This window comes from Varanus komodoensis, unplaced genomic scaffold (genome assembly GCF_004798865.1).
Source record: "Varanus komodoensis strain SLA01 unplaced genomic scaffold, ASM479886v1 scaffold4, whole genome shotgun sequence".
Taxonomy (NCBI): domain Eukaryota; kingdom Metazoa; phylum Chordata; class Lepidosauria; order Squamata; family Varanidae; genus Varanus; species Varanus komodoensis.
In genome coordinates, this window is record NW_025335941.1 from 38,616,595 (window position 1) to 38,633,954 (window position 17,360).

Consider the following 17,360-nt stretch of genomic DNA (forward strand, 5'->3'; position numbering starts at 1 on the left):
TGATTTGTGCTCTATCCGCCTGACTTCATATACCTTCAGCTAGTGGACCTTCTAATAATATAAAAGTAAGTATATCCCATAAGTTCGAAGTTGGCCAACCTCTTATTTTAGAAATAGTTTGTCTCTTCAAACTGAGAATGTTATAACTATTGTGACTGTTTTGTACCACCACAGTCAGATGAGCACCAATGCACAGAAGCATCCACCATGCACATACAAGGAATTATGCACCCTCTGCTGTGGCTTGAGGCATCTGAATGTTATGGCAGTATCCCATGAGCTCTTATTTTTCTATTTTCATTTCAGCAAGGGACAAAATTTGTTTTGACATAATTAAAGGGAAAGAATACTGTTTTTGATAACATTCTGATTCTTTTTATTATCCTTCATTACACCAAAATGTAGTAATTGTAGGTGAGAGGATGATAGAAAATGTATGTCAACAGAGGCAATGTTCAACACCATGAATGAATTTCTAATGAAATTTGAAAAAGTCAGCACAAAGGATTAACAATTTAGAGACTGAAATAAAGATAGCCAGAATCTCATACAATTTCAATTGAAAATATGTGTATTATATATAAAATGACTATGCTTCCTATTCAAGGACATACTGACCTTTTACTAATTCCAGTTACTATGCTTTAAGATGTATGTGATAAAGAAAGAAAGGCAACAGGTACTAGAAAAGCTTTTACTTACAGGAATGCAGTGCAGCGCAATCTTTTTTTTTTGTTAAAGGTGCAGTGACTTCAGCATCAAAAATGTAACTTCAGGCACTCTGAAAAGAAACAGGTTAAAATCTCTTTCAGTTATAATTGCTATTTCAGATTTAATTAAAAATTAAACTTTCATAATGTTTCACCATCCAAAGCAATGCATTATCAGTCAAGCATAGCTTCTTCTTTTTTTAGTTAGAAAAAGCTCTTTCCGGAGTAGTTTGTAATGAGGAAAGGAAATAAAGAAGGCAATTCAGAACAGAAAAATACAGCTCTGCATTAAAGGATTCCAAATAGTGTGGCAAAAAAGGAAAGGGGGGCAGAGAGCCCTCCTGCACCTTTATATCCACAATCTAACTTATTAAAAGAATCGGGCGTTACAATTAAAAAAAGACAGATGAAATTTTAAACTCCTGATTGTGGGAAGAATGAAAAAAGCACTCTCACACATACAGAGAGAGAGAGACAGGGAGAGAAAGAGAGAGGACATTTTACGACAAAGCTATTTGTGCTTTTAAGCAGTATCAGGGAACACAGGAAAAATCTTCAAGTTTTAGACATTTGTTTCTGGCTTCAGTGCTGATGAGGACAACCCCCACAACCCCCATTTTTAAAAAAGCATGCTTTACAGAGTGTTTACTTTTCAAGCTGTTGCACAAATATCAATAAGTTGTGCTATAGGCTACATTCAAAACTACTAGTTGTAAGTCTCCTTTCTCATGTAAAATACAGAAGAGTTGTGCAGGAGAGTAAACGCAGAAGCAGTGACAGCTTAGGGTTTTTTTAATCCCCAAACCACCACAGGAAAAGATACCAACTAAATAAAATATTTGCAAATGTGTACAACTAGAATGGTGGTGTTAAATGTTTCTGGGGTTTTTATGCTATAAACAGAAAAAAAATATGAAGACAATGGTAGGAGTTTGTGGTTTTATACATAACTTAAATATATAGAACAATCAAGAAAATGGAGAAAAGGGAAGAATACATGAAGAAGAAATAGTCAAAAATATTACAATATGTTTACTAGATTTTGACTATCTACAACTCAGCAAGAATAAAATGTGACCTCAGACATTTACAAATATTTATACATGAAACTGCCTCCTACACAAGCATCAACATTATGCAAAACCAATTCATACAACCACAGGCTTGTTGGGATATACAGGATGGTCTGAAAATGTTCTTGAAGGAGTGGTTATGACATTACATATTTGTGTGGTAAGTTTCAGAGTTTGAAATGGATACATTTATTTTCTGGTCTGTAGAAAAAGAACTAAAGTTAGTGGTGGAGTGCTACACATGGGTACACACTGAGTAACGTATGCTTACTTCCCTGCACATACAAAGACAGCCCTCATACAGCAAAACACACATTGCAATAAGCCACAGTCACATGGATATTAAAATTATAACATTTCAAATCTGAAAGCATGCATGTAATCATGTGCACTTCAGTTCCACTGAATGAAATGTAATCTTGTGAAGTTGGATACAGTTGTTTTTATATCCTGACTTTCTGCATTGAAACCCTGATTTGTATCAATCCTGCATTTTGGCTAAGAATCACTGATAATGCAGATATTTGTACTAAAATTGTCAAAATTCTTTTCTTTTTCTTTTTTGATTACATTGGTAACTCATGTTACAGCAGGCACTAGTTAAGAAGTTCAGGAAAATTCTGCAGGATTGGACTTTCAAGGCAAGCACAATCCCATCTAAGAGCAGTTGCAAACATGCAACCAAAATAGCTGGTTTCCTAACTCACAGCAGCCTGAATTGTTCACCCTCATTCACCCAAAAACTGCCTCCAGACATTAATGTAAGAGTCCCACAGCCTCCTTAGGATACGCAGATAGCAACAAGAAGTAGAGCTGAGTATAATCTGCATATGGATGACAGTTAATCCTACACTTCCTGATGACTTCCTTCAACAATCTTATGTAGATGTTAAAAAGCTTGGGAGAAAAAATGGAGCTTTGCAGAACCCTACGGACATGTTGTGGTACAGAAAAGAAGTCTGGCAGTGCCACCTTTTAAGATCATTCCACTAGTACATAAACTATCTTAACATTGCGTCTCCTAAAACCAACCCAAATAAAGACATCTTCAGCTGTAGGGTAGTATAGAAATGAACATAATTATTTTTCATAACAACAACAATAATAATGGATCTGTAAGGATAACATGGTTGATGGTATTTAACATTGCCAAGAAATTCAGAAGAGTCAACAGGGTTGCATGCTCCCATCCATTTTGAGGCTTTTGTCATCAGCCAGGCAAAGTGTTACACAACAGGGTGGGTATACACGAACAGAATTACAATCCTATCTCAGGTTTCCAGCACCAGGCACAGACACTAAAATCAGAGCATGAGGTATCTGATGCAGATAAAGAAAGAATCCCTATACAATTGGAGATGGAGTAGCCATAGATCAAAGCTATTAAGTTGACCCATGCCCTCATAAAAGTATCCATAAAAATTGCAAAGGGGGAAATAGCTGATGGAGTAATGGTAGCAGGGAATGCCTCTTTGCAACAGGCTGTAATTTCATCATGCTTGAAATAGGCAGTTTTAGAACCTTTGTATGGAATAACGCCAGACCAGTCTCCAATATTCCATTCGTGGACAATATGTTGGAATGTGTGGTGATAGCCCAAGTCCATCTGTTTCTCAATGAGGCAGATTATCTGTACTTGTTTCGATTAGGTTTCAGGCATGGCTATGAGATGCATATATTTTAAAGTATTTTATGAGATACATATATTAAAACATTTTTAAAAATCTACAAGATATCTTAACACCAAAACTAAATTATTCTAATTTCCCCCTTATCTAGATGTTTTAATTTATTCTAGAAAACAGAAATGGTTTCTAGATGTAACTATTTTTGTTCCTAGTTTTGGTTTTAAAAGCATGCTGCTTCTTGTGAAATAAGAAATTTCATTCCCATTTTTAGAAGTGAAGAATTAAAACTGAAAGACTGGAATGACTCTCTATTAATGACTCTAGAAATATCTCTATTGAGTCCAGTATTAAGACAATAAACCACTTCGGCTATTGAGTGATATGGAATAAATAAAAGCTCAACATTGCTACCTACTCAGAATGAATACCAGAAGTCAAACTTAGCAAGCAATGGAATTTTAATGACAGTTTAATAAATCACACAACTTTGCTGAATTGAAAATCACTGCATTATTTTCCAATCAGTATTTTGGAATCCACAGAGGAAAAGGCATGCTTACAATATAATCAATGAATCCTTTTCTGAAGATTCATTCTTTTTTGCTTCTGGTATTCATTCTGGCAATATAATGGATAATTAAGTAATCTCTACATTAAACTTATTATAGCATTAAATATTAGAACAACGTATGTCCAGAAAAAAAAATCTTTTGCATCTCATGACAATGTCAGAAAAAGGTATCAACATTTCCTAGAATTTTATTTTGAAAAGTTAATAACACTGTAAGTATGGAAGGAAAACAAAGATATGCTAAATTTAAAAACCCATTTTGATTTAGTTTTTGTCTTCTGTGATACATGAATCTACCCCTTTTGTTTTTATGATATGATGCTTTATTTCACAGTAATATAGTTTTTTAATAGTGAAATTACAAGTGCAGGACATAATATTTCTAAATAAATATTAGCCTCTATTCTTGTGTTAGCAACTTTAGCAAAACTTAACCATGTGAATTAGCAAATATTTCCTTAGAATTCCTTCCATAATCCTCTCTGACTTTTATTCATGGTGATAACAAAGGTAAAATGCACACACATCCAGATTATCTTTTCACAGAGGTAAATTTATTCATACCTGATAGACTGCAAGTTTCTCTAAAACACAGTCCCTCATTGCTCCAATGAACAGCCCAATTTCTATTGCCAAAAATTGCCTCTTTCAAGTTATAAAATATTTGTTTTATTTTAAATTTTCTTACTGTGGCATTTAAAAATAGCATTTGAGCAGTAAGCACACCAAAGGTTGGATTAATACAATTGGTTATTAAAAATGAAGATTTGGATGCAAGTAAATTGAATGCAGACTACAAAATATATGTAGTGGCTGCTTTTACAAGAATTATGCCCATTAGAATATCCACCCCAACAGAACAATGGTTGAATCAATCTCACTTTTTCCAGGATATTAACATTTTACAGAGAAGCTGTCCAGAAAGCCCTGCTACTGCAGCACAGTAGCAACTAACCTGAATGGATGTATAGAACCTTGGACCAGTATTGTGAAATACACTAAACTACTCCCTGCTGTTGACGAGGTGGGACTGATCATTTTTCATAATACCTCTTGACACTTTCCTCATACACAGGGTGATGATGATAATCAAGCTGGCTGCAGAAAAACTGTAATATTACAGTATTCCAACTGTTTTCTTGCACAAGCTGTCCCTAGATCCTGTTTATGTTCCCAAAGAACAGGAACAGTTGACAGCATGCAGCTTTTAAGAGGCCTTGCCCAAAGAATTCTTTCTTTTGCTAAAGATTTAAGTTCTTTGTACGGCATTACTGAAGCTGACATTCTGAGAATTTTCAATACATGTAGCAAACACTGCTTATATTATTTGTTCAGACCTGATATATTACTACAATCTAAGGATCTCAGATTTCATTCAAGTTTCATAATACTATGCAGTTTACAATCTTCCATGCACCAATTATCTGATAGGCATCAAGTAACAATTTTAGTTAAAAAACAGGTTTCACCATAAACCTTTGTTTGCTGTGCTGTAACATAAACAAATATTTCAATGTGACCAGTGACATAGTTTAGTAAGAAACTGGGTGGATAAAGGAAATGCTCAACAAAAATTATTTGGATTTTAGCAAGGCTTTTCACGCTGGTTCAACAAAGGAAGTAAACAGAGAATTATAGTCTAAAAAATAATAATAAAATAATTTAGACAAAAATGACCTGACAGGATGAAAATTAATGCTTTTCCTATTGTAAAAGCAATAAAATATATTAGAAATCATTATTAACATACTAATGAACGTTAGCTCTTCATTTTAACATATGAAAATAGTGCATTATTCACATGGAGGTTTTTTACAAGAAAGCACATGTTGGCAAGGAAACTATTTGCCCAAACTAACATACTTACAGAAGCCATTACTCTTCTAGTTTCTATAAGTTCTCTTCTGGAATTTGTCATTAAAAACACTTGACTTCTATATTCTATTAAGTGGGCTCTGAGGATTATCTCTGTAACTATTTGCTACTATAGCATGCCTGCAACCTGTTTGGCACAAAACTAATTTCCTACTCTTCCCCTCCAAAATGTGATTTCCTGGAGTTTGTTCTGGTCAACTTCTCTTTCATAAATATTTCATAATATTATTTGCCATAGTAGTTGATACATCACAATTACTAAGTCATAATAAAATTATTGTATGTAAGTTCAGGAAACTAAGGTTCAATTTCGATGCCAGGAAGTACTTCCTGACTTTAGGACGCCTGGGGTATGGAATGGGCTTCCACGGGAAGTGGCTGAAGCCTCATCAGTGAAGGTGTTCAAGCATAGGCTGAACATGCACATGGTAGGCATGTCATGGGCGGAGCTCTCCTTGCTCTATGTCAGAGCTTTCTTTGGAGGAAGTACTCCGAGCAAGCACCTCAGATGACAAGGACAGCATGTAGGTGGGTTCATACCAGAAGGAACTGTCGCATACTGCAGTCCTAAACTGGGTAAGGCCAGAATTAAAATTATATGTTCAGACTACCAATCCAATTCTATCAATCCAGCTGCCAAGTTGTTGCTGTTATATTTAAATTCCACCTTTTTTCTCTTGTAAGGAGCCCAAGGTGGCTTATATAGGTCCAGTTTCTCTTCACATCACCAAGATAGGTAGGTCAGGCTGAAAGTGAATGACTGGACCAAAATCATCCAGTGGGACTCATGGAGGAATGTGGACTACATTTCCTAGGTCTCAAGTCCAACACTGTATATCACAACACCATAGTTATTCTCAGGTGGTAGAAGATGCTCCATGCTGCTGAAATCATCTGTGCATCAAGTGGAAAGGATCGTTCCAGGAAGACATCTCAGCCCACTCTCTCAGTCAAAGCACAGCCCTACAAGGTTAGACCAAAACTTATTGGTATCCATCTTCTAGCATTCACAGACTTCTTGGCATGCTCACCTGGTCTTGGAAAGCAAGCTGAACTGAGAAAAAGTCCACAAATGCTTGCCGAATGAAAGGTGCACTGTTTGCACAGTGACCACATGAGGCTCCCTTCCTGCAATCTCCATGTGAACAACCTTCTTTTACATCATGTGAAGCAGCAGAAACAAAGGCAGAAAATAGACACTGCAAAGCACAATGCTGCTCAATTCCTAAGCATGATCATCAGGAACTCAGAATCAAGGTTACAACAAAGCAGTCTGGGGAGCCAAGCTCAGGGAATCCATTGGATTCTCACCTCCAAAACTGATTCTTGACACATCCCTAATCTGAACAGGTTAAGCACCCCGCATCCAGTCAAAACTAAGAGCATCTCAGTCTTGTATCAGTTGAGTTTCAGATTATTACCCATCATCCATTCCATTAGAGCTTATTCAGCCCTTAAAAGAAAGGGGGCGGCGGGGGGGAGTAATGGCCCATCAGCTTCCAAACTACCTGATAAACCAACTCAGTGGTTTGATGTAGATGCTATGAAGTGTTTTTTTGGCCTATGGAGTGGGCTGACTGCTGTAGAACATGTCTTGCAGTATCTTCCACTCCTTTATTCAGAGTAGTTGTACATTTCTTTGGACCTATACCATTACAGTAGTAATTGTATACGAAGGCATGCAAAGATTATGTAATCTGACTTCGATGGCTTTGTTTCTTATAATAAAGCAATGGGGAACATGTGACTTTCTAAGGAAAAGTTGGAACTACAAATAGTCAAATTTCCAAAATCTCACCAAGCCTTCCAGTTTTTAACGACAGAACAGTTAAAGAAAACAGTATTACATACATTCTTGTTTCAGTACGTGTGCTTAAAACATTGAAAAGTTACTTCGAGCAATAATCCAACCCATCAGTTTGATTTTGCAAAATAATATCACCATTTTGCTTTCAAACTGTTTTGTTGGAAGAAAAGAAACTACCTGGATTTCACAGAGTTTCTAAAGGTGTGTGCATATTTAATATGCTCACAAGCTAGTTAAAATGGCAACACAGATTGGAATCTAGTGGTTTTAGTTTACGGCAAGTGCCCTAAATAAACACTATCATTCGTCCACTGTTCCAGCCTCTCCTAATTCCCTAATTTCCGATAAAGATCACAGATGGTTCAGGCACTCCAGCATAAGTCTTACTTTAAGTACATCACTTATAAGCATGCTGTATTTTAGTAGGCTTTTACAGAATCTTTAACGTCTTCCATGTTTTCCCACTTGACCCAAAATTAAATCAGTCTTCCTAATATAGAAGAACACACAATCCCTGTTCAATCAGATCAAGGGATCACTGAACCCAAATGTAGCCAGCTCAATGCCTTGTAAATTGTCATGCAAGGCACTAGGAGAATTCTTGTTTGTCCAGTTCCCAGTATTTACCTGTATAGTCTTTAGGATTGAGTGCCTGCCCGCCTGTTTCCCCTCCTCCCTCCATGGCCTTTTATATTGGTTTTCCATAGAAAATCAAGTTCAAAATTTTAAACTAACTCCTCTTACCTCTCACTTTGAAGTGTCCTTTTAAAGTACTGTGATGCTGGTTGGCCCTTGACCCTCACAGGGACAAATTTAGATCTTACTCTCAAAGCACAGTATTTAAAAATGCTTCTTTCACTGGTGAACTGCAGGGGGAAAGTTATTTCTCTTTACTCTAAACCACATGCAGCCCAGAAAGAGGAAGTCCCACACAGTAAATGTATACAGAACAGTTTCCTACCTCTGTGTGCTGTAGAAAATCCCACTGTGTTAAGTAGGGTTCTACTAAGGCCACTAAAACATATTACCCTATTAAACTCCCTGTTTCTTTATTGTTCTCCAAATGCTAATGAAATGTTCCAATGCAGTGTTTACACTAGAGCACTTCAGAAAAGCAATATGCTAAAAATGTTTCTCTTAAAGTGACAGTGCTTTTAAAAAGCATGCTTCATGAACCATCATAGGAGCATTTGCTACGCCTCTTTCAAGCCTCCAAATTTATAGCTGTTAACCCAACATAACCCTGGTGGACTTTTTAATCTGTACAAAACAGTACAGTAGTCTCAAAGTATATTATCAATTTCTTCAAAGATAGTCCTGAACCAGCAGTGCAAACTTTGTAAAGGTGAACATTTGTGAAGGATAAGGCAGTAGCTGGCTCAAGAGGGAAGAGTCTGATCACTTCTGGGTAAGACTCGTGTTTGTGCAGCTAGCACACATGAGTTCAATTTCCATTATGCATTCCTGGGAGAGGGTCCAGCTGCAATTAGCCCAAGAGAGTGGCTTGTGGGGTTACACGTCCTGTCACCTGTGATCTTGGGCAAGCCACAGAGCCTTGGTGCTCAGATGCCCCCCACAGTTGGTGGTTGCAGACAAGTCCAGAAAGAACAAGACATTCTGTGCCAGTGGTGGTGTGCTGGCTGGAGTGGCTGACTGGGAAGGGCTTCCTATGTACCTGCCCAAATAGTTTTACATCAACCTAGTGAACAGAGTCACCTTTGCTAAGTTAGAAAGATTCAGGCCTGCAGCCAAATAACGACCACATGTGGAAGGAGAACAGGAGGTTGGACTCGATGGTCTTGCAACCAACCTGTACTAACTCCTTTCCATTCTAGTCCAGTCTATTCATGGTTCCATTTCCAAACTACAATGATATATTCAAATAAAGAGGTGGTAAACTTAAATCAAAATGGAAGCAACTACTTGATTTCTGAGTTCTAAATGAATCTTTAAAAGAAAGGAATTTCCATGAATTGTAGGGTATGGAAGAATATGGCAAAATTTTACATTTCCAGAACAAGTACATAAACATCGACTAAACTCATTTGTTTTTATTTCATATAAATGTACAAAACCCTCTTAGGATAGTTCTAAAATTGCTCTAGCCAAGGCATGTATGGCTTTGAGCCGGTATCCAGTATGATACCACTGGATACAACCGTTTGCATTATACATCATAAGTACCATTCAGAAAGAGTTCATAAAGACATTATGGAATGTACATACATCTGTTTTATACAAATGCTTTAAAATAAATATTGCAACAATGATTATTTTGTGGCTGGAAACTAGTTTCTTTGTTGAATCTATAAGAGAGCTATAAACATGTTTTAATAGGAAAGGAATGGAATGGAATGAATAGAACGGAATGGAACGCTTTGTAAGACCCTCTGTTGCTCTACAAGACTGTACAGAACCTTCAAACAAGCTACATTTAGTGCAAAATTGTTGGCCATTCAGCTGCTGTGATAAAACAAAAGGAAAAAATACACGTTCAAGATAAAAAACTTTTTTCCTCCCTGACTATATGGGATCAGCCAACAAAACTGTATTAAGTGATAACAGTTTTAGGTCGAAACTGTACAAACCCGAGGAATTAGTGTGTCACTATTTCTTCCTCCAGACCTGCATGTCCTTTTGAACATGAACCCTTAAATGGTTGAGTATATTCCATATATATATATATATATATATATATATATATATAATATAAAAAATATAAATATACTGGAGGGAGGGAGGGAGTACTGTTCAGAAATAAGCCCTTCAAGACTTTGGCAAACATCATGGTAGAAGGATAGGTATCTGTGTTGGCTTTGGCAAGGCTAAACTGCAGGCAAGAACTAACCAAATTTGGTAACTATACACAAAAAAACTTAAAGTGGCTGTCTTCCCAAATAACAAGCTATACTGCTTGACATTGTGTGTGACTCCAGGCAAGCATGGTGAACTCCAGTCCATTTAGTTACCATGAATCCCCCAGAGAACCAATGGTCTCTTCTAAAGTTTCCACGCTTCACCCCTGCTAGTCATTGTGTATGAATTCATATATGATGCTTTTCCATGAGTTTCCATTTCCGACTAAGCCTGATGCCAAGCATGGCCATGACACTCCAGCTGCCATTTTCTGCCACTTTGTTCTGTCTAACAACTGCTAAGTCACCAGCAGCAGAATAATGACTGGCTGTCTCCGCACTCCCTTTCTTCCCTGCTGTTCCTGACAATCCCCACAAGCCCTTCCCTCCTGACAGCCTGCTGGTGGAGTTTCCTGGGCTAAGGGTCAGGCAGGCACCATCAGCAAAGTCTGGCCAGTAGGTAGTATTCTTTCCATCACTGGCACCAATGCCTGCCCTGCTGCTATCTGTGTGTTGGGCTTCTGGGAGTAGGTGGCCCCAGCATCATGTGGAAATCCTGTACATGGGGTAGGAGGAGCATCAGGTACTCACGCAGAAGGGTAAGAGGTATGAGTGGTTAGGCATGCTTATGCATGGGCAAAGAGTGGGGCAGCAGCAAGTGGTGCTGCTCTGTTGCTAGTACAGAACAACTGTCTTCCTCTGATGAGTAGATGGCGCCTCTACAAAGCAACAGGAAAACAACAACAGGAGCACCTGGTTAAGGCAACACCTTAACTATGTGTGCCAATGAAGGAGAGGTAGGCAGGAGCAGTGGCCCCTGGGATTGATTCTGAGCTGCGGTGGCTGATGAGATACATGCCGCCATTTGGAGAGAAGATGAAGGCACGTGGAAACTACTCATGAGTAGTTATCATGTGATTGTGTGAACACAGGATAGAAAGTGAGATGCCATGCCATGCAGTAACCACAATAGCATAGTGTAGCATTATGTCTGAACAGCTCCAGTATATAAATATCAGTGAAACTGTAGTTATATTAAACCTTGGTGATACATGCCATCCCATTCCAGAGGATCATTCATTGTTGTTTCTCTGAGGAGTTCCTGACTGCAGCACGAATGTAAGTATTGCGCTTTCTTTTGCTCTTACTTTACACTTTATACTTTAACGGCTGAACTCTTTTGTAAAGTTAAATGCTCTTGCATTGTACATTGAAACCGTATTCTTTTACTCCATGTCTTACCATTTAATAAATTATCCTTGCCTAAACTCAGTTGGTTTGCTCAGTGCCTCTGAATTCTCTTAAAAGAGAAAAGCATCATTGCACTTTTGCAAGACAACTGCACATCCTGGATAGATTTCCCTTTTTATATAATCTATTTCCACAGATAAGTTGTTACATAAATTTATTCATCTTTTGCTAACTAAATTAAATAAAAATTAAATAACATTCCAGAAAAACAACTACATGACAAAAGTTTTAAAAACTATCCATTCATAAAAACTGAAAATGATTACTGAATGCATAATCAAACTGAGTTGCCGTGCCATTATATTTTCTCTGCATAGGGGACCAGTTTTCAAGAGTCATTTGTTGTTTCCCATGTATTTAATTTGCATACAACTTTCAAAACTTAAAGTGGTTCATAATATTAATGAAGTGCAATGTTAGATTAACAATAATACGTTAAAACAAAGCCATTCCAGTTGCAATAGGATCTGGTATCATCTTTACTTTCTTTCCTCTCTCTTGGATTTCTTCGTACTGAACAGCTGCTGCTAGATGGCTGTGTGCAGAGGGGAGGACAGTCCAATTGGAACAGCAACTTGGGATATTTTGGATACTGTCTATGCCTAGTGCATCTCTGTTTGTGTGTATGCGCGTGTGTGCACGTTTGTGCACACACACGTTATAAAATGTAACAGATTTTTCATTGTTAACTTCACATATATTTTTCTCTCTAAGATTTTTTTTTCAAAAAATGTATCTTCCCTTCAAACTGCTGCAGCCAGGATGAAATCACCTCAGGCAAATGTCTTTCCCCCATGAAATTAAGAGCACTTCAGACTGTCTGCAGAAGTATGTAGGTCTTACCCAAGGGATGTTGGCAAAGATATATTATGTATGACTGTAAGCCACCTTGAATGCTATTTGTCATGGTAGAAAAAACCATCAAATAAAAATCAAATTAACCAGCAATTGCTTACTTTGAAGTAAGTCCAACTATGTGCAATGGGGTTAATTCCCAAGCAGTGTGAGTTGCATTATGGCCAATATCATTTAATATCCATGTTGTAGAAGCTACAAATAAAAGTTGCAAGCATCATTCTGTGACTGGAATTCTACATGTGCCAATTAATGTTTGGGCTTCTCCCAAAACTCCTGCATGTTCACTGCTTCCCATCTCAACTCTTTCCTCTATGAACAAGGAATCTGCACCGATTGTACTTTCCAAAAGGATCCAAATACATTTCCCCTAGGCTTTTGCTTAAGATTTCATTATTCTTTATTTCCATTATGCTTGAAGGTTATACAGTTAAAATTACTAACTTATATTAAGCTGCTGAGATTTTTAGCAGCTTAGCAGCCTTATTTCTATGTAAGAGAGTAAGCCTCTTAGAATCTGCACGTGGGCTTCTCATCTAAAGTGAAAGATTTTAAAAATGAACTGAAAAGTAACACCGATTTAATGATGCTTTTTAAACTAAGGACTCAGTGTAGATTTGCATGGAGTTCCACCAGATATGCAGTTTCTTAAGCTCAGTCTCACTCATGCACTTTATCATCATTACCTTCAAATGAATGAAGCAGCAATGCTTACACTGCTATAGTTACTGTGTTTCAAGGATGTTCTCAGCTGAACCTCAAAATTGTCTTTCATGGCAGAAGAAAAAATCTTGTCAGCAACTAAAGCAAGAAGTTACTTCCAGGCCACAGTAGCTAGATAATGAGCTTGAAACAACTGTCTTGATAGAAACAACCAAGGAATATACTGGCTTATAAAATTTCAATTCAAGTGTATCTCAACTTAAAACCAGTCTAGTTTTGCTTTTTCAGGAAACAGAGATAAATAATTCTAGATAATTATAATTTGCTCTCATAGTTAATTTATACAAAATTATTTGAAATATTTCACATTAGTACAGACAATACCAGAGTGTGAAATATAAATAAAATAGCAGTATCAAACAACAGTGTAACTCACTAGTATTATTTATGAAATTTCTTAAGTAGCTAAAAAATAAAATTAGCAGGGCCTATTTGCAGGAATACAATCAGACAATGATAACATTAAGAAAATTATTATTATTTAAAGAATTATATATTCTACACTGTGGAGAATTATGAGAAAGAAAATGTTTTCCCATTACATCTGGATTACATAAGTTATCAGGTTTTATCATTTATATGACTCCACAGGATTTCAAGATCTCTTCAAAGCAGCAGGATGCAACATCTTTTCCAATCCATAGATTGGTTAGAACAAAGCAATCATACATGAAATATTACAATTCCCTTTTGATCTGTTCACTGCACATTCCTGAGGCTGCAATCCTGTTCCTATTTACATCAGAGTAAGCGCCAACACAACCTTGGAGTGGACATGCATTTTAAGACTACTGTTTTTGACCTGTATTTGCATAGAATTATTTGAGAATGGCAATTGCTCCATAAAACTATATCCAACCTTGATGAAATTCCTTTAAGGGCCCTAATCTGTTCCAAGAAATAGTGTAGCTGAAAAAGATGATCAGTTAAATATAGACAACTTGAGCTAACTTTTACAATTGCAGAAAATAAAAGAAAAAACATTAGAAGCTTTTTAAAGCGTCTCATTGAAAAAAGACAGGCAACTTTTTCAAGTATAGGTGCAATCATCATAGATTATTTTTCTTGCTTATGAGACTAATATACAACCATCAGTGATATGGATCAAGCTTAATTTTTCAGTCCAGCTTTTTATTTTAGTGTCAAACCCATCCTCTTCAGATCTTGCTAACTCGCTATGGCACCATTATAATCCACCTGGACTGTTAGAAACATGTCTGTTGTGTTTATAGGACACATGGAAATGTGTAGTTGTCGAATAGCTAGAACATTGTAAGAATAGGTAGTCATAGTAATAATAAAAACAACAACAATGATGATGTTAATAGGCACATTACTATTATGATTTTCAGTGTAAGCACATTTCTGTTCCCCTTAATAAAGACAAACACATTGCACTGTGTGCAAGGCATAATTGTTCCTTTATAAATGTTAATTCCTGTATTTTGATTTATTGTAGAAAACACAAGAGAGCCTGTTTTTCAAAAGGATTATGAAATGCTTTTGAAACTTTGGCTTAGGAGTAATCAGGGAAGGGTTGCATAACTATGGCTCTGAAGAACACCGACTGGATAGTAGCATTACTGTTGTGAAACAAAAATAATATACCTTACATACAAATAAAAATTGCATTCCCAAAGCTGGGAGAAAATGTTTTAACTAATTAATATGAGTTAAATTAATTACACTGAAACTTTAAAAAAATAGGAAAATTTAATTTACCAGGAAGAGAAAAGTTGTGGCAAACAAGAAAAGAAAAGCAAATAGATTAAAGCCCAATCATGAAATTCATTTGCAATCACTATCACTTATTTAGTCACTGCCTCACCTGGGTTAGATGAAAACAAGAGGAAGAGCTGAGTGCCATCATGACACTTTATCATTTATTTATTATTTACCTATTTAAAGCTTTTCGACACCATCCAACTACAACAGTCTTGGGACAGTCTTACACTAAAAACAGACTAAAATAAAGCATAGTATCCCACTAAATAAAAGCCACATTAAAACCTAATCAACCTTAAAATAATGGGTGAATGTAAACGTTTTATCCTGGTGCCAAAAGAAATAGAGTCAGTGCCAGATGAAACTTTCTGAGGAGCACTTCAGCCCATACCTCCACATGACCCCACCCAGCAGTTTCATGTAGACATTAAAGAGCATGGGGGAGAGAATGGAGCCCTGTGGAACTCATGGCACAAATGCTCACATCTATTAATCATTTTCATGAATCCATATGTTTATTCCCCTTTCCTTCACCTTGTATATGCTACAATACTTCCTTTCTACTCAGTAGGATTTTGTGAATGGGATGAGAAATGTCAGTGCATCACTGGAAAGCATGCACACTCCAGTGGCAAAAATTCTGGCTGAGATTACAAAGTTACAAAGAAGCACAATTATAACTGTGCATTTACTGGAGCATACACTAACATAAGGCTTGTTTCCTAAAACAGATTAAGAGAATTTGTGGAGGGAAGCATTTCCATTCCTTCTCCCCCATCTACTGCCCCCCCCCAAAGTCTCTGTGGACAATTGTGGGGCTGTCCTGAATGATGTGAGATACAGCAGGGATCTGCTGTTTAAAAAAGAAGGACCACCTAAATCCAAATTCAATCCTATGATAAATTGACATAAGGAAGTTTACGGAAGGCAAGTTACCCTTTCCACTCTCCAGCAGCCCTTTGCTCCCAACCTATGATATTTAAGAGGACCCCAGGTGGCTGCACAAGAGCAGTAGTTATGAAAAACATACTGTTCATATACTTCAATTTCAGTAATTTTTTTTAAATCACAAGCCAATAGAAACATAGAAACATAGATCTCAGGGTGCTGGTTGACTGCAGCAGTGTGATGCGGTGGACAAGACGGCAAATGCCATCCTTGGTTGCATAGCCATAAGTGTGGCTTCTAGACTGAGAGAAGTATTATTACCATTCTGTACAACTCTGGTGCGCCCACAACTGGAGTGATGTGTTCAGTTTTGGGCCCCTCATTACAGAAAGGATATAGCCAGGTTAGAGTCAGTGCAGCGTAGGGCCACAAGATTGGTGACCAGTTTGCAGGGAAAGCCGTATGAGGCAAGACTGAGGGAACTGGGTCTTTTCAGCCTGGAGAAGAGGAGACTCAGAGGGGATCTGTTGGTGACGTACAGGTATGTGGGGGTAGATACCTGTTCTCCCCTGCAGTGGAAGGCAGGACGTGCTCCAACGGAGCAAAGCTCAGGGAACCAAGGTTCAATTTAGACGCCAGGATGCACTTCCTGGGTATGGAAGGGTATGGAATGGGCTTCCACGGGAGGTGGTTGAAGCCCCATTGGTGAAGGTGTTCAAGGATAGGCTAGACATGCACATGGTGGGCATGTCGTGAGCAGAGCCGGCTGGAGCCAGGGGTCAGACTAAATGGCACGGGAGGCCACTTCTGACTCACTCTGTTCCTATGTTTCGATGTTTCTAACCTACCATTACCGTGGATTCTTCCAAAGAGGGAAAAAGGTGGAATATAAATGGAGTATAGCTGTTTTGAATCGGTCCCTTTCCTCTTTCTTTTTGGTTATCAAACTCAAGACAATTTTTTGAAGTGCAATTCTTTGATTAAAACTTAACCAATATCAGAACAGTATGACTATAAATAGCCTTCTACCAAAGTTGAAGAGAGAGCAGCATCTATCCAGGTAAGCAGTAGAATCTACACCGGAACCTTTCCCTTGGTCCCTTTAAGTGAAGCTTATGACTTCACCCTCAGGGTGGTTCTTGCTGCTTGAGGGGTAGATGGAGGGAATGCCAGAGACCCTCTAATTGTGCAGCTTATTTCTCTTGTTGTCTCCTTACTGGATCAAGTACTGTGTCTCACATATGCTCCCCCTCCCACCCTGAGAAAAGCACGCTGGCTTTTCCTGAGAAAATCCACCAGGTTACTATGAAATATCAAAATCCTCACCCCTCTCCTAGACCTCCATGTCCTCCAACAAATCTATCTGAATGCTCTGCAATGAGTGAGAGATGGTCCACTC

At 37.6% G+C, this 17,360-nt stretch overlaps 1 protein-coding gene across 17 annotated transcripts in view; it reads right to left on the reverse strand.

Annotated features, from left to right (window-relative positions):
- The window catches only part of ZBTB20 (zinc finger and BTB domain containing 20), a 635,479-nt gene that overhangs the window by 419,519 nt on the left and 198,600 nt on the right, over window positions 1–17,360 (reverse strand). For all 17 annotated transcript variants that reach the window (XR_006415891.1, XR_006415892.1, XR_006415893.1 and 14 more), the window contains exon 4: window positions 703–781. The gene's annotated coding sequence lies outside the window, so the exon portion shown is untranslated. The remainder of the gene's footprint in view (window positions 1–702; window positions 782–17,360) is intronic.